Here is a 23364-nt window from a genome sequence, read left to right as displayed (position 1 = left end):
TATAGCAACATTGCTTCAGTTTAAATGCCAGATCTGTTGCGGGCATTAGCGATCATGGCTTGCTTCCAAATCCATCAACGAAACATTTTTTTTTGTTATGATGAGTCATTATTTTATTGCAATCTAAACATCTCTATGAAAGAATTGGTGGGTCAGTTCATAATACTTTAAGTCTGACCATATTTTGTACCTCTAGGATCGAACCCCACAAGTTGGGCTTATTCCCTCCCCACTATCCCACGAGTCGGGCTTATTCCCTCTCCACGAGTCGTGCTCACTCTTCTCACCATTTCATCTCAAGAGTCGGGCTTATTCCTCCTACTCCACCCCAAGAGTCGGACTTATTCCCTCCATCGCACCTCAAGAATCTGGCTTATCCCTGCTCTACTTCAAAAGTAGCTTAACATTCTCTATTAATTAATATATTGTACGCGATGGTAATGATTTTAAAAACTTGGGTGCAATCAACTAGAATCAAAAGCAAAATATTTAGCACTCCAGCCTTAGTCAGTACCTAAAAGATGAGACTTACTTGCCCCTTCACACCCACCTCAAGAGTCGGGGTTTTTTACCCCTTGCCCTACCTCAAGAATCGGCATTTTACCCCTTGCCCCACCTAAAAGAGTCGGGATTTTACTATTGCAAGAATCTAAGTCAGACATTTGTATTAACGACTCCACATTTGAGAAAATTGACCAACTCGAAACTAAATAAAACCCAAATTCTTATTTTACTGTATATGCTTTAAAAGTTTTTTTGTTTTTTTTTGTTTTTTTTACATAGGCGTCACTACTTATCAAGGCCGATCGGCCACTCAAGGATAAGAGTTAAAGAGTGTAGAGTAGTCAAAAGGACAATATAGTAATCAATAGTAATGGAAGTTCGGTAAATTTGTTAACTTAAGTGGAACGGCTCATCAGAAACTTGTTCAAATTGGACTTGAAGACAACCATATTATAGACAGCTGGAAAGCAGGAAAACAGAAGACAATTCCACAGGCGTGCAGTTTTAAGAAAGAAGCTTTGATCATGGAATCTATGTTTAGGTTTAGGCACAGATAAAGAGTGGGGAAAATTATTGATAATGTTTTCAGCTAGTCTAGTGTTTCTTGTGAAAGTTTGGCGAGGGGGGACCATAGATTGAAGCTCAGTCAAACACTTTCCATGAAAATAACGATAAAGCAGAGACAAACTCGCAACATCTCTTCTGTGAGACAGAGGTTGCAGCGAAGAGAAAAGGACATCTCCCACGAGGCCACAAAGTCTAACCCTACACCTGATCAAAAACACTAAGTTTGTTTGAATACTTATTAACTGTTTGCTTTTTTTTTATATATATGAAGGTCACCACTTATCAAGGCTCGGAAGCCACTCGGGGATAAGGGTTATTGCGTGTACAGTAATCAATGAGATAGTATTGTAGTAATCATTAGTATTGGGGGTTTTGATAGAGTGTCTTACTTAAGGGGGCGGTTTGTCAGGAATTTGTTTATGTTGGACTTGAAGACATCCAAGTTGTAGTCAGGTGGGAAACAGGCAAACGGAAGAGAGTTCCACTGGTGTGCAGTTCTAAGAAAGAAGCTTTGCTCATGGAATTTACGTTTGGATTTAGGCACAGATAAAGAGTGGGGAAAATTAATGACAGTAGTTTCAGCTAGACGGGTGTTTTTTGTGAAAGATTGGCGAGGGGGGGGCAGAGATTGGAGCTCAGACGAGCACTTGCAATGGAAATAACGATAAAACAAAGACAGGCTCGCAACGTCTCTTCTGTGGGAGAGAGGCTGCAGGGAAGAGAAAAGGGCATCCCCCTCACTAAGCTACAAAGTCTATTTTGTACTCTGTCAAGGCAGGATAGGCTGTTTTAGCAGCTCCTGCCCAGATGTAGCAGCAGTACTCCATCCTTGGACATATTTGGCTGTTATACAGATAGAGAATTGCATCAGTAATGAGATATCTTCTGGAGCGGTAGAAGGATCCTACCATTTTCCTACCATCCTTGGCAACAGACCTGATGTACGTGTTCCATTTCAGATCAGGAATAAAGGTCAAACCCAGAAGCTTATCAAAACATGGAGCCTTCCCAAGATGATAGCCATCCATTTCAATTGATGCCAGATGGGGATCGGAGCATTGATAGTGTAAAGATAGAAGCTTGGTTTTCGATGCATTAAAAGTAACTAGCCACCTCTTCCCCCACTGTACCACGCACTCAAGATCAGAGGAAAGAGAATTAGAGAGAACTTTGTCATGTACGGCCTTTGATGTGTTGCCATAGATGGTGCGTCATCAGCATAGATGTCAACGAATGATTTCAGTTGTGTATATTGAATTTTGAAAAGGTTTGTCTTCATTTAAATCTTGCATTTATTATAACAACAATCAGAATGAAGATCTCCAATGACTAAACACAAAGCGATTTACTTGCATATAAACTTGTGAAATTATATTCCAGCTTTAACTGAAATTACACATTCCAACCTTCCACTCCTCAAACGTGCAAACTAACAAGCATGCGTCATGAAAGACAACAATACTCACACGTGTCCGCCGCAAGCAGTAAGTAAAAGAACGCCATGATTTGAGAGATTTCCTAGTTGTTCAGATGATTCAATTTTTTGCATTCAAAATTAAAAATTGACTGATATTAATTTTCTTCGTTAGCTAACTTTCTAGCAAAACAACCTTTATTTTCTCATTATTGTGAGAAATATCTTTATTGTGAGAAAATATCTTTATTTTGAGAAATTATTATGAGAAAATATTAAATATCATTATTGTGAGAAAACGGGAAAATATTATTGTGAGAAAATGGGAAAATATTATTGTGAGAAAATGGGAAAATATTATTGAGAAAAAACTTGGGGAAATATTATTGTGAGAAAATATGAGAAATATCATTATTGTGAGAAAATATGAGAAATATCATTATTGTGAGAAAATATGAGAAATATCATTATTCTGAGAAAATATGAGAAATATCATTATTCTGAGAAAATATGAGAAATATCATTATTCTGAGAAAATATGAGAAATATCATTATTCTGAGAAAATATGAGAAATATCATTATTCTGAGAAAATATGAGAAATATTATTCTGAGAAAATATGAGAAATATCATTATTCTGAGAAAATATGAGAAATATCATTATTCTGAGAAAATATGAGAAATATCATTATTCTGAGAAAATATGAGAAATATCATTATTCTGAGAAAATATGAGAAATATCATTATTCTGAGAAAACATGAGAAATATTATTGTGAGAAAACATGAGAAATATTATTGTGAGAAAACATGAGAAATATCATTGTGAGAAAACATGAGAAATATCATTGTGAGAAAATATGAGAAATATTATTGTGAGAAAATATGAGAAATATTATTGTGAGAAAATATGAGAAATATTATTGTGAGAAAATATGAGAAAATATCATTGTGAGAAAATATGAGAAATATTATTGTGAGAAAATATGAGAAATATTATTGTGAGAAAATATGAGAAATATCATTGTGAGAAAATATGAGAAATATTGAGAAAATGTGAAATATCATTATTCTGAGAAAATATGAGAAATATCATTGTGAGAAAACATGAGAAATATTATTGTGAGAAAACATGAGAAATATCATTGTGAGAAAACATGAGAAATATCATTGTGAGAAAACATGAGAAATATCATTGTGAGAAAACATGAGAAATATCATTGTGAGAAAATATGAGAAATATTATTGTGAGAAAATATGAGAAATATTATTGTGAGAAAATATCATTGTGAGAAAATATGAGAAATATTATTGTGAGAAAATATGAGAAATATTATTGTGAGAAAATATTATTGTGAGAAAATATGAGAAATATTATTGTGAGAAAATATGAGAAATATCATGACTGGAAACAATGCCGAGATAAGTGGAGAGTACATACATCACCTGGAAGTCCCAAATGGTCACCCATTTTAGTACTGGCCAGGTTCATCATTGCTTAACTTTGGTGGGGAACCGATGTGTCAAATGTTATTATGCAATACGTGTTGCATTATAAAATACCCACGTATTATCTATATACCTAAAGAGGTGAGTTTTTTGTTGCTCTGACATTGATATTAAAAGCCTACTTTTTCTATTTAAGAATTATTAAAACCAACTTTTTAATATACTTAGTCATGAATACGCAAGCACAGTTAACTAATTTGAATGTTCCTTTGAAAAATGAGCGTTAATTCATTTTTATGGCTTCTCATTAGATGATTGGCTTTATTTCATTGTTATGCCGAATTATATTTATGCATAGTTTCTACATTCTGCATAATTACATAGAATTTATGATTAAACAATTAACAATCAAATAAAAACTAAATAAATAAACCCCCCCCCCGCCTCCAAACATAAGGTAACACCCAACAGGTCAAGACATACTTACCAAGAAATCATCTCACCAACTTTAAGACTCGAATTTTACAGTACCACCCTCCTCCTACCCCCACATATTCTCCATGTATCCCTATGCCCTCAGCCACACCAGAATTGAACTTCCCAGACCCTCCCCCACAAGTTCCTTAAACTCCAAAACTAAAACATTACCGACATACCAAGCACCCCCTCCCACCTTTCTCCCTTGTTCCCTTCCTCTCTTTCTTCCGCCCTTCTCACACCCCTCTCCTGACCTCTTTCACTCTTTCATCCCATAATAACAAACATTTCTGTATAAGTCTGAGAAAGCTACAGACGGCCAAAAAAACGGCCGGGTAGCTGAAACAATAATATAACTTAACAGAAAGATATGGTAACAAAAAATAAAATTTGCTCTACAACAGTATTGAGCACTTTCTTCAGTTTTTATTAATTACCATTTCCACTATATATATATATATATATATATATATATATATATATATATATATATATATATATATATGTGTTAGGAAATCCTTAATCCCTGGTGCTAGGAAATCCTTAATCCGCAGAATTTCAAAGAATGCTAATTCTTCTCATCAGAGGAAAAACTGTTAGCAAAATAATCAGATAGAAATGCTAATTTTTAGCGTGACTATGTATTTGCTGGTTACTTGAAATTAGAAGTTTTATGGGTTTTACACACAAAACTTAACATAATATAAATATGGAAAACAGTTCATGCGAACAGTCCATTCAGAGTTCAATATTAAGGCCCAAAAACAACCAACCAAAAAGAAAAAGTTCAATGTAATGGAGGGTATCAGTTGCAAGTCAATGAACAACAGGTGCTCGCCTCAGTTGTCCAAATTGAAAAACAAAGCGTCAGAAATTGGAGTTTAAAAATTTGAAGACAGCCAAAATAATGCTTCCATTTTGGCTGAATGGAAAATGAAAATATATATATAAGTGACCTTGTGTGTGTGTGTGAGGGGGGAGGGATCTCTACCAAACTCCTCTTTGAATATTTGGTCTACAAAGTTGAAATTTAGTATATAGAGTATTTGGACCTGTAGCACGCTTTTGATTTGGTTTTTAGCAAAATTGTTGCTAAGGGGTCAAAAAAAAAAAAAACATCAACCTTGCCTGGCATAAGTCAATTTTACCTGTTTTTTTTTTTTCCTGTACTTTTTGTACTAATAAAAGATTATGTTATACAAGGTTTTTTTTTTTTTTTTGCAGTTTTTGTATACATTTAGATATAAATCATAAGCTAACACATAGGTTTTGGTTTCAATTCTAGCTGATGGCACACAAGTCTTTTTTTACTTTTGAAATCATCAGAATATATTAGAAAATATAATCGATAGAGAATTGGCTCTATAATAAGAAATACGGAATCTGTATGAATATAAATATTTAAGTGTATTTCATGACCAAGCAACACCGGGCGGCATGCTAGTATATATATATATGTGTGGTAGATTCCTTCAGTCTTGACACACTATGGATACCCACTGTAAGGGTGCCCGCGCATGATTTTTTTTTTATAGCAAGAGTTGCTTAATCTTTTCCGAGTCGGCATTGTTAAATACCAGTGGCAAGTGGAGGTTCAGGACGACTGGAAACAATGCAGAGATAAGCTCTTTCTCACAGAAGAGACATTGCGAGCCTGAGCTCCAATCTATGGTTCCCGCTTTCTGACTTTCAAAAATACACATGTCTAGCTGAAACCACTATCAATAATTTTCCCCACTCTTTATCTCTGCCTAAACCTAAAAATAGATTCCATGAACAAAGCTTCTTTCTTAGAACTGCACGCCTGTGGAACTGTTCTGTTTTCTTGCTTTCCAACTGACTACAATATAGTTGTCTTCAAGTCCAATGTGAACAAATTTTTGATGAACCATCCCCTTAAGTAATCCAATTTACCAAATTTCCACTACTAACGATTATTACATGTTCCCTTGACTACTGTACACTTATTAACCCTTATCCTCGAGTGGCCTCCAGGTCTTGATAAGTAGTGACTCCTTTGAAAAAAAAAAAGCAGAGAGCACATGAATGCACGCACACACATGTGTGCTGTATATGTGTAACAAGGGATGTAATAGAATGGTTATTGGCTGCAACATAATATAGCAGGGTTATAAATTCAAGGTATATTGGTGTGTGGGAAACTATAGGAGGAAGTGGTTGGTCACGGTCAACATGCCGTTTCACAAACAAATGTTGATTAACACAACTTTAGTATAAGAATAGAAGGCACTTATAGGACAAGTAGAAAGTAGCAACCTTAGCAGAAGTCAGTATTCCCAATGATGCTGGGTTAAATAGATTCCGAGAGGGAAAGGATAACGAAATATGAAGGTCTTATGCATGACATGAAATGAAACTGGAATCTCAGTAATTAGAGAAGATTCATGAAAAAGAACTTCAAAATATATCCGGTGAACCAAGTGCAAGAGAGATTCAAACAATTACACTTAAAGGGACGGTTAGAAGCTTAAAAAGATCTCTTGGTTATAATATATGAAATAGAAGGTGATAGGGATGCCTCATCCCCAGATAGAATTAAATAAGAAAATTGACAAGAGAGAAACCTTACTTTCCGCTATTCAGTAAAGAATAACGTTTCCAGTTTGTAGAATGAATAAAATATTTGAATCTAAAAACGAAATAAACCGCGATTTCATTCACCGTAGACTGGTATGAAAGAAAGTGATACGCACACACGCACACATTGTTTCGGAACTTTAAAGATGGGGATTGACAATTTGAATTATTTAGATTATTCAGACTACTGTTCGCAATGGCCCGTGGTATAATGGATAAAGTACTTAAAGGGACAGTTAGAATCTTAAAAAGATCTCTCGGTTGGAATATATGAAATAGTGGGTGAATGTCTGGCATCTAGTAGAATGCCTCATCCGTAGCTTGAATAAAAAAAAAAAAAAAAAATATTGGGCCAGTAAAATCCAAAATTACAACAGGTGAAACAACCTTAGAAGTCAGCATCCCCATTGATGCTGGCTTAAACAGAGTCGAGAAGGAAAAGATAAAATACCAAGGTCTAATATACAACATGAAAAGAAACTGGAATCTTAGGAAGATCTCCATCATTCCTGTAATTATAGAAGCAAACAGGCTCATGAAAAAGAACTTTAAAAACTACCTGGTAAATATATCCCGTGAATCAAGCACAAAATTGTTTCAGTCGTGAAGGATTTATCCTCTACTAACGGAGAACAAAAATTTGAAGTGTAGCATCAGAACAGTGACATCCAGTAGGATGCCCCAATCCATTCCCAGCTTGAACAAAAAAACAATATTGGCTCTGTAAAAGCCAGAGCTACAACAGCTGATAAGTACATGACAAAAAATGAAACCGACGTTCAAGAAACAAAAAAAAACATTTGCACAATTGCATTTTGTTGTTTTTCAGTAATTAGCTCCAATCCCTGGTCACCCGCTCGCTGATCTTTCACAAAAAATACCTGTCTAGCTGAAACCACTGCGAAAAGTTTTACCCACTCTTTATCTATGCCAAAATCAAAACAGATTCCATGAACAAAGCTTCTTTCTTAGAAGTGCACGCCTGTGGAACTCTGTTCTGTCTGCCTGTTTCCCACCTGACTACAACCTGGATGTCTTCAAGTCCAACATAAACAAATTCCTGATGAACCGCCCTCTTGAGTAGACACTTTATCAAATCTCAACACTAACGTACTGTACACGTAATAACTCTTATCCCCGAGTGGCTTCCCGGCCTTGATAAGTGGTGACCACCTTGCAAAAAAGAAAAAAAATTAGGCGTACAATTCAGATTTCTTTTACTCATCTCAGTTGCCGTCAAGCGCACATTTACTGCAATTCACTTTTGCCAAAAGTTTTTTTTGCTTTTTGTTCCACAGAAAAAACAACCGCGTCTATCGCAGTTTTGCGAATTAGTTGTTAACTCAAAACTATTTGGTTTTGTTTTGTGAAATTGCATGCAAAGTTTGGCTTTGTTTATAAAACGTTCATGTTATTGTATTCTTTTTTTTTTTTTAAACTAATGACGCTTTGTGTGATGTTGATGCTATTCTTTACCAGATTGGAAATTTAACAAGTGAAGCATGCATGGTCCCCTGTGATTGCACAGTGAACGAGGCATAAAAAATTGACTAAGTTCAGCATTTGCCCCACCGCATTTAGCCCCAAAAGTCCCCAGGGGATGTGAAATCCTTATGAAAATGAACAAACGGTGCAGTTTTAGGCCTTAACATATGTAAAGTTGAGTTCTGCACCATGCAAAAAAAGAAATGACTAAGTCCATCATTTGCCCCCTCCCTCCCCATTTAGCCCCCAAAGTCTCCAAGGCCTTAACATATTTAAATTTGAGTTCAGCACCATGCAAGACTGCTAAATAGACATACACAGAAAATTTTTGGACAAATATGATAAAATAGTCCTAAAAGAGCCCCTGTGCCACACCCAAGAGTTATCACGAAGTATAGACAAACAAAATTATATAGAAATCAGTTAAAACTTTTCAGAAAGTTTTATAAAAATCCAAGGCATCAATTGTTTTTAACAAGCACAAAAGTGTCAATTTTAGCCATTTTTACCCGAAAGGCACCCCTCCATGGGCAACCAGAGTTTTCCTGAAAAATCCGTTCTATTACTTTTTTTACTTATATCATGTTTAATGTTTGTGCAAAATTTCAAAAAATTCCAAGGTGTAGTTATTGAGAAAAGTGCAGACAGACGAACGGACAAGGGTGAATTTAATGGTGCACCCTCCTTTTGTCGGGGGGGGGGGGGACCAAAACACAAAACAATCAACCAAAACAACCAACAGTACGGAAAACCATGAAATAATCGTGCATAGCTTTTCTAATATTATTTCATGTTGAGGATATACGGAGCTTGCTTATCAGGGTAAAATAATGATTTAGAAAAAAAAAGACATGACACAATCTGAAAAGAAAAAGTTATTTTTAAATTACCAGGTACTTCAATTTTTTACCCCCCCGAAATAAATTTAACCCTGGTTGTGAACTTCTGACCTAAAGTTAAACACAACACCTGAGCAATCAGCAGTAGAAGTAGATATGTAACATAGTAGGTGGCTTCGTCATTAAAAAGGTTTTTTGTTCCATGTAAAAAACAACCGTGTCTATTGCAGTTTTGCAAATTAGTTGTTAACTCGAACCAATTCAGTTTTGTTTTGTGAAATTGCATGCAAAGCCAAACACGCAAAGTTCGGCTTTGTTTCTCGAAAAGTTGATTTCATTGTTTTTTTTTTTTGTTTTTTTTTGTTTAACTAATGACGCTTTGTGTAATGTTAACACAGTTCTTTACTCGAATTGCAAATTTAAAAAAAACACAAAACAGTCAACATGCAACCTCTTTCCACACACGAGACGTTGCGAGCCTGTCTCTGCTCTACATTATTTTCATGGTAAGTGCTCGTCTGAGCTTCAATCTATGGTACCCCCTCTCGCCAAACTTTCACGAAAAACACTCGTCTAGCTGAAATCACTATCAATAATTTCCCTCACTCTTTATCTGTGCCTAATCCTAAATGAACAAAGTTTCTTTCTTAGAACTGCATGCCTGTGGAACTCTCTTCCATTTTCCTGCTTTCCAACCGACTATGAATACGGTCATCTTCAAGTCCAACATAAACAACAAAGCCATCCCCTTAAATAAGTATACGGCATAATCACATTAACACACCAGTTCCTGTCAGATCACCAAAGTTAAGCAATGTTGAGCCTGGTCATTACTAAAATGGGTGACCAATTTAAGGATTCCAAACACTGTATGTAAGGAGGACGTCGATACCTCCCTGCAAGAATTGCAAAAACCTAATGTTGTCATACCCCCTAACGGGGATATACATGCAACTGGGGACTGCTTGTGAATTTCATATTCCCATGAAACCTCCTCCTTTGGAGCAAGCTAGTTAAACCCAAATAGGGTTAGTGCTGACTGACACATCCCCTTAAGTAATCCAATTTACCAAATTCCCACTATTAACAATTACTACAAGATTTTTCCATTGACTACTGAACACTCATTAACTTGTATCCTCGAGTGGCCTCTGGGCCTTGATAAGTAGTGACTCCTTTGTAAGAAAAAAAGAGAAACACTAGAGGAGGATCTCCAATCTGTAGTAGAATGGGGATAAAAATGGATGGTCACATTCAATCCTGCCAAGACTAAACTAGTTTCCTTCAATAATTACAAGAAACCTTCTCTACCACCAATAGCAATGACCAAAAGACTCATTACATGAAAGTACTTCTTTTAAACTCCTGAGCCTAATGTTCACAGGAAACAAGAGTAAACAATTACATTGAGAGTATTGCCAGGACCGCTGCGAAGAAGGTATGCTCTCTCTACCGTGCTAGAAAGCTACTAACGCCCAAAAGTATACTGTACCTCTATAAGGCCACCATTCACCCAGGTATGGAGTATTGTTGTCATATTTGGGCTGGTGCATCTGCTACTAGTCTCTCGCTCCTGGACAAGTTTCAAAAGAGAGTCGCCAATCCGATAAGTCCTGAACTGTCATCTAAGCTCCAACGACTGTCCCATCGATGAAATGTTGCATCCCTCTGCCTGTTCTCCAAGTATTTTAATGGTGGATGCTCTGACGAACTGCAAGCACTTCTTGTTCTTACGTCTTCTCGACGTAAATACCTGACAAACCCGACAAGCAGCTAAATCCAACCCCTACACAGTAGAGATCCATAGATGTAAGAGAGCTTGCTACTCAAGTAGTTTCTTCCCCAGAACTGCTAAGCTTTGGAATTCCCTTCTAGGTCCCTGCTTCCCCAACTGTACTGACATGCAGAAGTTCAAGTGTAACGTGAACAGACATCTTGCTACCCAACTCCCTACACAGTACCCCTGATTCCTATATCCTTGATAGTAGCACCCTACAACAGTGGCAATGTACCTTGTTTTGTTACTGTTGAGGATATACAAGTTTGTTCATCGTGCTAAAATAATTTAGAAAGAAAGAAAAGACCAGCAAATAAGCTTCTGTGTCTGGTCAAAGTATCTACTTACGAATAATATAATGTAGTCGCTGGCTCCATCGTTTAAATGACGAAGCCAGGACACGTATGGATATTGACGACTCATGTGGCAAGTTAATATTGTGTCAATATTTTAAGCCATGACATGAGCGTGATGTCACAGGATGAAATGCATATACACGCATCTAGATTAAAGGGAAAAAGAAGAGAAGAAACAGGAAAAAAATAACATGTGGCAATTTGGAAGATATGCTTGACACACATGTGAACCTCCTACTACTACTCCTTCAAAAACGAGCCAGCTGACCTGCGGGTCCTAGAGTGAATTACTGTAACAATATCGGATTGTAGAAAGAAAATGAGAACATACTGTGTCGTATTGTTAATATGTCGGCGATTTGCGCTTCAAGACAAACGAAATAATATAACAGTTATATTCTTTGGGAAGCTAATGAAATAAGAAGCCGTATTACAACAAGATATTAAAATAGGGAATTGGAGACCGACAAGTCAAACGAGCTGAATAAAAGAGAGGAATAGATCAGACAATTCTGAAGAACACATGCAATAATAGTATTTCTAGAAAAGACTAAGACTAGCAACATCACGTCTGCGAGAGAGGTTGTGGAGAAAAAGAAAGGGTTAGGGTCAAATCAATTTTTATTAGGAGTAAAAATTATGTAAAATACATAATATCAAATGCTAAGACCAGTGATTCTCCATGTTCATCTCCTTTCCACAAAAGATGTGACACAAGGTCGAGATAGTGAGATTTAAAAAGCTAGTGCCCTAGAGGAAGAGTACTGCAAAAAAATAGTAGACAGCCTCATCTGCATTTTTCGGTAAGGATATAGTGTTTAGCAATAAACTCCTTCTTAAAGAGCGAGAAGGTAAAGCCTAGGAGGGCCGACCTCCTAGAACTGCACGGGATCAAAACGATGTCTAAGACAACAGAAAAAAGCCGGCTCGACTATGGCCTAAAGTCTGCCCCGCCCCTCCGAAAGAAAAAACAGTGATTTGAGAGTTTCAGAGATAGGATTGGCATCACAGATGAGCAGATACAAATTGGATCAAAAGCCGCAAAAACATGTTTGGTCATTAAATTATTGGCTGAACCCCAAATTGTTAATTGGTAATGTTGCTTTTATGTCTCGTGGTTAGAAATTTACTAGCAAGCCGCCTGGCGTTGCCTAGTCATAAAATATACTAAATATTTTAATTTATGCAAATTTCATATTTATTATTGTAGCGTCAATTATCTATTGTTTGTTATTATACTGTACCCAATATATATTAGTGATTTCAAAACTTGAAAAAATAAAATAAAAGGACTTGTGTGCCATCAGTTAGAAATATTGAGGCTGAAGGCGGCTACATTGAATAGATGTCAGCTCTATTACACAGTCAAGTTACGTGAATTGATATTTTCAATAAAAGCTTTAAAATAAAGCTGTTGTGTTGTTTTCTTTAGGGGGGACACTTATCATTCCACCCTGTATATAGTAATGATTTCAGAACTTTAAAATAAATTTTTTTTTAATGACTCGGATGCCATCACCTAGAATCAAAACCAACAAGATTTAGCATCCAGTCTAAGTTGTTACTGTTTGAGCTATCGTCAGATGGATAAGAAATAGTTAAAAATAAACCAACTTTAATGTATAAATGTATATTTGCGCATGCGTACAAGAGCACTTTAATTCAACTCATGTCTTCCAAGTTCCATTCTTTTTCAATTGACACCTTTTAGCAGCTACATTTATCGGCTGAAGATCTATAAAAGAACGGTCCTCGAAAAATGCAATCATTTGACCTTTTTCATGCCGCTCAGCAACCTTGCATCTCTGAGGAGATGCATTTTGAGAAAATAGTCAGGTACAGTGAGTTTTATAAATTAGATTGGATGCAACAAAACTTCCAAAACAATTTTAAAATCATTTTGAAAGACTATTTGACAAAATTTCAGCACGTCACAACACCATTTTTTTCTTCCTTTCAATTATTAATAAAAGACTGAAATGAATGTTTGGCATCATATGATTTCTTCAAAATCCTGTCTCATCTGATTATTAGTTTCACAACATTTCAGTCGATGTAACCTCCGACCTTCTTTAGTCGTAGTGTGTCCAACTCTAGAATCTGTCTGTAGATTCTGGCACTTGATAAAGATTCTTCAGTTCGACAAGATACACCTGAAGAAGGTTGGAGGTTACATCTGCTGAAAAATATAGAGAGACTAACATTCAAGGTGAGACTAGCCGACTACAACATGGTAGCCTTCAAATCCAATCTAAACTTAAATTTATCATTTATTGACATTTATGCTGATGACACTACCATCTATGGCAAAACATCAAAGGCCATAAATGACCAAGTTCTCTCTACTCTGATCTTGAGTGCATGGTACAATGGGGGAAGAGGTGGCTGGTTACTTTTAATGCATCTAAAACCAAGCTTCTATCTTTGGATCATCAACGCTCTGATCCCCATCTGGCGTCAATTTAAATGGATGGCTCTCATCTTGGGGAGGCTCCATGTTTTGATAAGCTTCTGGGCTTGGCCTTTACTCCTGATCTGAAATGGAACACGTACATCAAATCTGTTGCCAAGGTCACTGGGAAAATGGTAGGATCCTTCTATCGCTCCAGTAGATATCTCACTGTAGATGCAATTTTCTATCTATATAAAAGCCAAGTACGTCCAAGTATGGAGTACTGCTGCTCCATCTGGGCAGGAGCTGCTAAAAACAGCCTATCCTGCCTTAACAGAGTACAAAATAGACTTCGTAGCTTAGTGGGGGACGCCCTTTTCTCTTCCCTGCAACCTCTCTCCCACAGAAGAGACGTTGCGAGCCTGTCTGCTTTATCGTTATTTTCATGGCAAGTGCTCGTCTGAGCTCCAATCTCTGGTCACCCCTCGTCACCAAGCTTTCACAAGAAACACCTGTCTAGCTGAAACCACTATCAATAATTTTCCCCACTCTTTATCTGTGCCTAAATCTGAACGTAGATTCCATGAACAAAGCTTCTTTCTTAGAACTGCACGCCTGTGGAACTCTCTTCCATTTGCCTGCTTCCCAGCTGACTACAACTTGGATGTCTTCAAGTCCAACATAAACAAATTCTTGATGAACTGCCTCCTTAAGTAATCCAATTTACCAAATTTCCATTACTAACGATTACTATGATGGTATCCCATTGATTACTGTACACTCAATAACCCTTATTCTCGAGTGGCCTCCAGGCCTTGATAATTGGTGACTCCTATGAAAAAAAAAAAAAACTTAAATTTGTTGAAATGTAATTTGCTGCTTATTTAAAATTGCACATTTTGAAAATTAAAAGTGAAGAAAATGCAGGAAAGTCTATATAACAAAACAAAAATGGCATATTCTAAATATCACGTAATTTGGTAAAGTATTTTGTTTTTTATTTAAAAATCAAATTTTAGGATGTGCTCGATGCGAGAGAAGCCAGTCTTATATTAACTTTGGGGTGGGTCTGTAAGGGAGATTTTTTTTTTTTAACGTCGCCTTAAAGGTGACGAAATTGTGTAGATAAAAATATCAATGTCGAAAACTGGTCCTAATTTCATTCTCTTAGAAAAGGCAAGCTCCTTGTTGCCTTAAAACTAAAAAAACATTTTTGAGTCGACTTCATCCTCTGTCATGGCATGAACTTCAATCCTAATAAAATTATTGTAGTAACTGGTTGACTTTATACAGCAAATAAATTGAAACTAAATTGATAATATGCGCGTAAATAAATTAATCACGCTCTGATATTATTAAAAAGAATTGGTTATATAGAAGATTTCAGCTTCAAGATGGCCGTCATTGAAACAGAATTATCTTAATCATCTGCTTGACAGCTCAACTAATCCTACTTTCGGTTCCCTTTTTTTTTTTTTTTTTTTTGCCTTTTTTTTTTTAAGCATATTCTTTGGGTTTCTTTCTTTTTGAAAAAGAGATGATATTCTCAAAATATTAAAAACTTCCACTATTCCGGTTATTTCAAGTAGTAAGTCCAGATTGATTGATTTGTATTTGTGATTGTTTTTGGAAAATAAACAGATAACAAAGATTTAACAATAAAAAATCAAGACCTTTGTTCATTTGTCACATCAATTCAACACACGGTTTCTTACATTGCTATAGTCTTCTAAAACAAACACACACACACACACACGTATCTTAGTGATGGGACGATTCCAATATTTTTCCCCGATTCCGATACAATTACCAATCCCAATTCTTTATAAATCACAAAATATTTAACTACAAAAAGCCCCCCCCCCCGATTACCATAAAAAAACACACATTAAATGTGCAGATATTTTTTCAAGCGTAAAAACACACTTGTGGGGGATGATCTATCGATTTTAGTTTTACTGGTAATTTAAAAACCAATAAATATTGATTATTTTATCATTATTACCAGCAGTGGAAGGTTTTGTTTTGAACGAAATCAAATAAAAAATACAATTAAAAGAATTGTTTTTGTCATTGGAAAATAGGCACAAATTTTCTTGATTCTGATATTCCAAAAAGTTCCAATTTTTCCAATTCCGACTAATCGTCCATACACACACACACACACATATATATATATATATATATATATATATATATATATCTACAAGAAAGAAAGAGAGAACTTGAATGCCTACCAGACACTATCCTCTAATATCTAAAGTATAATGAGTTTGTCAGGAAGTAAAGCGTGACTAAATATTCAAAATCACATTTTGTATTCGAAGCTCAAATAAGATCCCATTATGGCTAACCCACACTGGCTTTTACAAGGAACTAGCAGGGTTACCCGGCGTTGCCCATGTGTGTGTAGGTGGTGTAGTAAAGATACCCGGGAGGGGAGAGGATAAAAAAGTGGCAGTAGCAGGGGGAAATCAAGACCACAGTAAGCAGTTTGGGTGGAGAGAGGTGTTAATTAAAAAAAAAAAAAAAAAAAAAAAAAAAAAAAGAAAGAAAACTTAACGTCTTGGTCGATGCATCCATGGCAAAACCGGAAGTCGAGAGCACTGAAATTAAGTGTAGTCAATCCAATGGAGACAATGACTTGTGAAAATGTTGACGAAAAAACGACCCTTCCTTGTAAAAAACTGTCCAATTGAGGGTGAAGGAGAGAATGTTTTGTGCCAATTTTTCGATATTTGTCGTCCGAAAGATCGAGCTTCAAAATGATACCAATCTCGTGAGGATCCGTCGCGTGTGTCGAAAGTTTTTGCGAGACATACAAACACACACACGTTTTACGGTGCACCTTCTCCAAGTGATGTTATCTCAAGTAACAGCACGAAGCTGGATACTCCACCAGACTAGATAAATTCTTGTCCTGGAATCCAGCAAGACCAAGAGACAAGAGAGGTATACTATAGCATATTTAAATGCTCCATTCGATAAAGAAAAATAATGTTTTCAATTTCTTTACCAACTCAATATTTGAGATGTAAAGGAGAACTTTAACAGAATATTCGAATATTTATGCGTTTCATATAGAGAACAAATGTTCGTCTAAGAAGGGGAGGGCACTTGATTTTCAGAACTTTGAAGTAAAATGAAACAAAAAAAATATTTATCAGCAATGTTTCAAGCAAACTACCTTTCTCTTTTAGTTTTTTCTTTTCTTCACCCACCACAAATAAGACATACTACCACCGATATGCAATTTATTTATAGGTCAGGTATTGTTCACCTATGTCAAATTTGAAACCGATGGTATTAATGTTATTCCAATCTTCTGTAATACATACACACACACATTAATATGAAAATATACTTAGGGCAAGTAAGCTAGACAGAAACGTTTGTGTTCAATTCCAGAAGGAAATCACCAGGTTAATAATATTATTTCACATTACAGCTTATTTGTAGTGCTCAATACTCAAGTAGAGCTTAGTAAAGTATGAAAATATATTTATGGCAATAAGGCTACACAGAGACGTCTGCGTTTTGTCCCCGTATGGAAACGTGAGCTGGGCACTGAAAGGCGGACGTTCATGCGTATCTTAATCGTCATAAATATATTTTCTTACGGTATTTGTGCAATTTACTGACAATGCTATTTTTTTTTTTAATAGTATTTTCAAATTAAATTCAATTTTTGTGGTATCTTTGGTTTATTTGTTAGGTGAAAGTAAACAATACTAAACAAAGCCCCCCCCCCCTTTGCCTCATGTTAAGAATGGGTTCCTAAATAATGACCTTATTTCAGCACGGTCCGTAAACTGCACTAGTACCTTTCAAACTTTATATTTATTTCCTGAGCAGGGTGTCAGACACAAGGTCAGGCGAGGTTTTGAAAAGCCAGCGCACTTCACTTCATGTACACTTTGGCCTACGAAAATGCCTAGCAGCCCCGTCAGAGTAGTCTCAGGCGATTAACCCCTAACTTACTAGAGAGGAGGGGTGGGGGTAAAGCTTGGGAGTGTGGATCTCATAGGACTGAACAGAACCTTATCTCAGCCAGACAATATCAAACATATTGTAACGTCATGTAAAAAAAAAAAAAAAAAATCAACTTTAAATCTAGAAATAAAATTATGAGTACTTATATCGAGAGGGTACCGTGCTGAAATAACGTTAGAAACCCATTCTAAACATACGGAGGTGGGGGTGCTTTGTAACTAATCTGTACTTTCACCTAACAATTTAATAAACAAAAGATACCGTAAAACTTGAAAATACAAAAAAAAAAAATTTTTGTAAAATAGCACGCCACCTTATCTGCAGAAAGCACCTATTTATGAAATCAAGTTTTATTTCAATACATTTTAAAACAATAAGTTAATTTGGAATTTAAAAAAAATGTAATACCAAATAATCAAAATTACAAAAATATGTATTGTCATTTTTTTGCCACATGTAAGAATTTTTTAATATGGTAATCAACCTATATATATATATATATATGACTATCCATTCATGTGTAATCACCTTTTTCTTTACCATATTCCCTCTGATTAACTTATTTTGTTTTCAAGTAAGATCTTGGACTTATTTGTTGTTTCATCAAATACTTCTGCATGCAAAATCCGATCCCGCATTTTGCTAATTCCTACCCTCTGATGAGAAGGAGAGTATTTCTTCGAAACTCCGCGGATTAAGGACTATCCATTTATCTAGTGTTTCCTTTTCAGATTAAATATGTTTTTAACTCTTTTTCAAAGTGTTTTTTAACATATTTTATTAACTGTTTGCTCACATATATATACACTGGCAAAAAACAATAACAAGAAGGAATATTTGTATTTTTTCGGTATTACAATTGTTTATATATATATATATATATATATATATATATATATATATATATATATATGCTCGATTACAGAAATGCTTAATATTTGAGGCAATTCACATGGTTTAAATTTTTATTGATACATGTACATTATCATTGGTTAATTAATTTTAAATATATTAAACCTTTGGAATTATCTCTTCTAATATATATATATATATATATATATATATATTGTATTACATTTTTATACAAGCATTAGAAAAAGGAAATAGTAAACAAATAAGAACTCCTCCTCCATTCCAGATTGCCCCTTTTTGGGAGTAGCTGGATTTGTTCCGCCCATATTAAAAACCTTGTGTCAAAGTTTGCCCTCCTGAGGAGGTAAGTAACTAGGAATGATAAATATAAATATATATATATATATATATATATATATATATATATATATATTACATATATAAGGCATTAATCATTCCTAGTTACTTACCTCCTCAGGAGGGCAAACTTTGACACAAGCTCGGATTTTAATGAGAAAAAAATCTTTCCAACCATTTCCTGTGGAATATATATTTTGTCTCTGATGAGTTGTTGAGTGAGCTTTCGCTATTTAATGAAACACGTGTGAAACGTACTTCATAAAATATTAATAAAATAATATGAGTGATAATTAAATTCATCGCGTGATTTACGAATGTTAACATGTATACATATGAAAAGATGGCGTAATAAATTTAAAAAAAAAAAAAAAAAAGACTTCTCTCCCAATTTTCGGATTTTGTAATCATGCTTTCATTTTCTTTGAAAAAATTGATAAGTGCTGTTTCTTCTGAAGAGTTAAGGGCGGAATAGATTCATTAATTGATATAATAATTAAATGGATTATTTCGCGCTACGAAACAGGTGCTGTCAAGAATTGTAAATGTCAACGTACTGAAAGGAATAAACGGCAAGATGGTCAACATCTTGAAATTTGGAATATAGACTTTTTGTCATTTGTTTGTTTCGTGCTCTGTAATTACATTGAGCTTCTACAATTAAAGGTTTTGTATATGTAAAAAGTGAAATATAATTGAATAAACATTATTTTCACATACACACATATATATATATATATATATATATATATATATATATATATATATATATATATATATATATATATAATTTGGAATTGACTGAATATGTTTGAATTATTTACAGAAATTTTTTTCTGGTTTTGAGTAATCGATAAAAGATTTTATTTGTCAAAAATTAGTTTATTTGGAATGGAAATGTTTATAAAAGGGTTTTATTGCTTGAAAATATGAAAACGGAATTTTTAATTGTTAAAGACGGATGGAATTATATTAAGGATGGGTTTTTCTTTTTTGGGGAAAAAAAGGCGATTTACATTTTTATTTATTTTTTTTTACCATCAAGGATTTTTTTAAAATATCTTTTAAAGAATAGACATTTTTTTTATTTGATAGGAAGAAATTTTTTTAAGTTGGCATTTTTTTTTTTTTTTTTTTTATGAGATTAAAAACAGGGTTTAAATTTCTATGGGAAAATAGATTTTATATCAAACCAGACAAACAGGAATGTTCAGGAAGAACCGTAAAAGACAAACAAATTTGGTAGAAAATCAAGTTTTGTTTTATTTGTTTTCAAAAATAAAAATAAGACATTTTTTTTGGACAGAAAAATAAAACGTCTAAAATTGATTTTAAAAATGTATCCTTTTTTTTTTTTTTTTTTAAATAGAAAAGTGAATATTTTTATAACTTTAAACAAACGCGACATTATTAAGGTATCATTTGATTCGTTAAAGGTTAAATATTTTAAAACAAAACAGATCAGATATTTAAGAACGGTTTTAATTTTTACAAAGCAAAAAATCCTAGAGACAAGAAAAAAAAAAACTTTTATTATTTAAGTTAAAAAGACCTTTTTTTCCGTTATCAACGACGAACCCCCCACGCATTAAAAACGGCATTAATCGCATTAAAAACTTGAAAAGACAGTTAGAAAAGGAGCTATAAAGATCCAGCAGGGATCATAGAAGATAATTAACGACTCATCGAGGCTGAAAAGCGAGGAAAATATTTAGAAAAAGAAGCGATTGTTTCGTTTTTTTTTTTTCATATTGGAAACGTAAAAAAAAATGGCGGACGGGGACATTCAACAAACGAAAGTCGGCCATCTTGTTTTTGGGTTGAACTTTCAACATAAAACGTCGCTTTCAAAATTTCTTGAAAACGTCTCACTTTCATGTGTATATAGGTATTTTTTAAAGCTTATAGGTGAGTAAATTAAACGATCAAGGCTTACCTGAGTCGTTCAGAAGTGTACAGTGGCCATAGTCCACTTGAAGGTGTTTTTTTTTTGTTGTTTTTTGTATTGTGGTGCAGTAAAAAGAGAGAGAGAGGAGAGACGGAGTTTTCTGTGCTAGTTTGTGCCTGACACAGTGATCTCCCTCTAATGACTCAATGAGAGAGGGAAGAGAGACGCACGCCGTCGCCGACACACCCACACTAGACGCCAAAGAGAGGGGAGGTGAACTCTCTCACACACGCGCTCACCCCTCTTTCTTTCCCTCTATATGTTACTACTAGTTGATGCGAGCACTTACTTAATTATTATTATCAAAATTATTATTATTAATATGATAATAATAATTATTATTATTATACGATCATCCAAGAACCAGCCGAATTACACAACATAGAGGGTTAAAGAAAGCGAATAATTAATAATATATTATATATATATATATATGTATTAGAATACTCGTGACCCGATGGGTCAATATTTATATATGTTATCAAATATATAATTTTTTAAAACTTTTACATTACTTGGACATCATGTTTTTACGAGAAAGTCCGGACTTGAATAACGGATGACGTCATAAGCGACTATATTATATATAAGTGGTAGACATTTTTTTGCAACTTTGCGAAAGAAAATAAAAATAAAACTCATTTTGTGACGTCATCCATTTTCGAGTAAATATTTTTTTTCTTGATAATTATTATTTATTATTTTATTAGTCTTTATTGCTCTCTCTCTCTCTCTCTCTCTCTCTCTCTCTATCTATCTATCTATCTATCTATCTATTTATCTCTCTCACACACACATACGCACACCTCTCTCTCTCTCTCTATCTATCTATCTATCTATCTATCTATTTATCTCTCTCACACACATACGCACCTCTCTCTCTCTCTCTCTCTCTCTCTCTTTATTTACGTCATTCGCCTCCTCCCACTACTTACATAGCACAGTGGATGACATCACAAAATGATGACGTCATCAGACAAAGGAGGAGGAGGAAGAGATCCCTTACCTAGACGATTCGTGCTGTTTTTTTAGCAAGACATATGCTTGGGGTTATTTTTATCCACGGAGCTGAACAAACTGAAACAATTCATAAAAGAAAAAAAAACAAGATTTGGGCAGGAATCGAACCTGTGCCTCCAAATAATGACCACCTATCGCTGGTCATTTTTTTTTTTTTTTTTCATTTGTATACACTCCATACAAGGAACCTTGACACTTATAAGGGGCTGCTACAAGTTAGGACCCATATCTACAGAGACACTCTAAGTAGGGGAGTTATATGTCAAAGATGTTTGTTCACATTATATTTAAATTTCTGCACCTTGGTACAATCAGTGAAATAGGAAGCATGGAAGGAATTCCAAAGTGCAAGGAAAGAAGCCATTAGAGTAAAAAGTATTCCAGAATCTGGGATCTCTGCAGTGAAGGGGTGGGATTTTACTAATTGTTGGGTTGTTTTTGTTGTTGTTGTTTTTTTGTCTTTTTTTTGCTACATTTTTATCTCAAACAAGGTATGTCGCCTCTTGGACGTTACGGTATATTGTTTGGGATCGTGTCTAGCAGGGGACTGAAGAGAGTTGAGCAGTAAGATGTTTGTTCACATTACATTTAAACATCTGCATGTTAGTACAGCCAGGGAAGCAGGAAACAGGGAAGGCATTCCAGAGTTTAACAGCAAGGGAAGAAACTATTATGTTTGAGTAAAAAGCTTTCCAGTGTCGGGATATGGTTAAACTAACAATTTTGGGGGATAAACTCGACACTCTATTGTCAAAACTTCCAACTCCCAATCTCGACACTCTTTCAAGTTGACCTCCACACAATTATGCACATAGCACGCCTTCTTCCAACTCATCTCCTCATTCGCTTCACATCCGTTTTTATTCTCCTGTCTCATTTGCATAGAAACAGTAACAGTCTGCCTCACTCACGTGACCGACAACCATAAAACCAACTGGGTGTCGCCATTTTGCCTTCCTTTCTTTCCTTTTTTTTGTTTCTACACAACCCCGACCCTTTAAAGCATGCATACATGCTCGCCAAGTAAGTTATGATTTTCCCTACACTAGGGACCTCAACAGTAAAGGTGTGGAATTTTGCTGCTTGTCAGGTTAGAGTATGTATGTTGGAGGAGCACAGGTACTATGAGTTCATCAGAGCAAATTCTATTAAAGTACTTGTGAAGCAAGTACATGGATGCAGCATTGCAGTGATGCAACAGGGACTAGTGGTTTGCCGATAGTGTGGAAGTTATTAAAATTGAGACTCTCTTTTTTGGGATCCAGCCCAAATGTGTCAACAATACTTAACACATGGGCTAATTGTGACTATATAGGATCTTCTTACGTGAGACCTAT

The 23364-nt window shown here is 35.0% G+C and overlaps 1 protein-coding gene across 2 annotated transcripts in view; it reads right to left on the bottom strand.

Annotated features, from left to right (window-relative positions):
- LOC145269845 (lissencephaly-1 homolog B-like) overlaps positions 1–21635 on the bottom strand; it is a 200125-nt gene extending 178490 nt beyond the window's left edge. The window contains exon 1 of one of the 2 annotated variants that reach the window (XM_080125574.1): positions 21523–21635. The gene's annotated coding sequence lies outside the window, so the exon portion shown is untranslated. Of the gene's footprint in view, positions 1–20995; positions 21255–21522 lie in introns of those variants that run through there. The other variant, XM_080125573.1, reaches the window with a different exon arrangement.
- Between the last annotated feature and the right edge of the window lie 1729 nt (positions 21636–23364).

Source organism: Euprymna scolopes, chromosome 45 (assembly GCF_053919585.1).
Source record: "Euprymna scolopes isolate OS-2025 chromosome 45, ASM5391958v1, whole genome shotgun sequence".
NCBI classification, from domain to species: domain Eukaryota; kingdom Metazoa; phylum Mollusca; class Cephalopoda; order Sepiida; family Sepiolidae; genus Euprymna; species Euprymna scolopes.
This window is presented reverse-complemented; position numbering and strand designations above follow the sequence as displayed.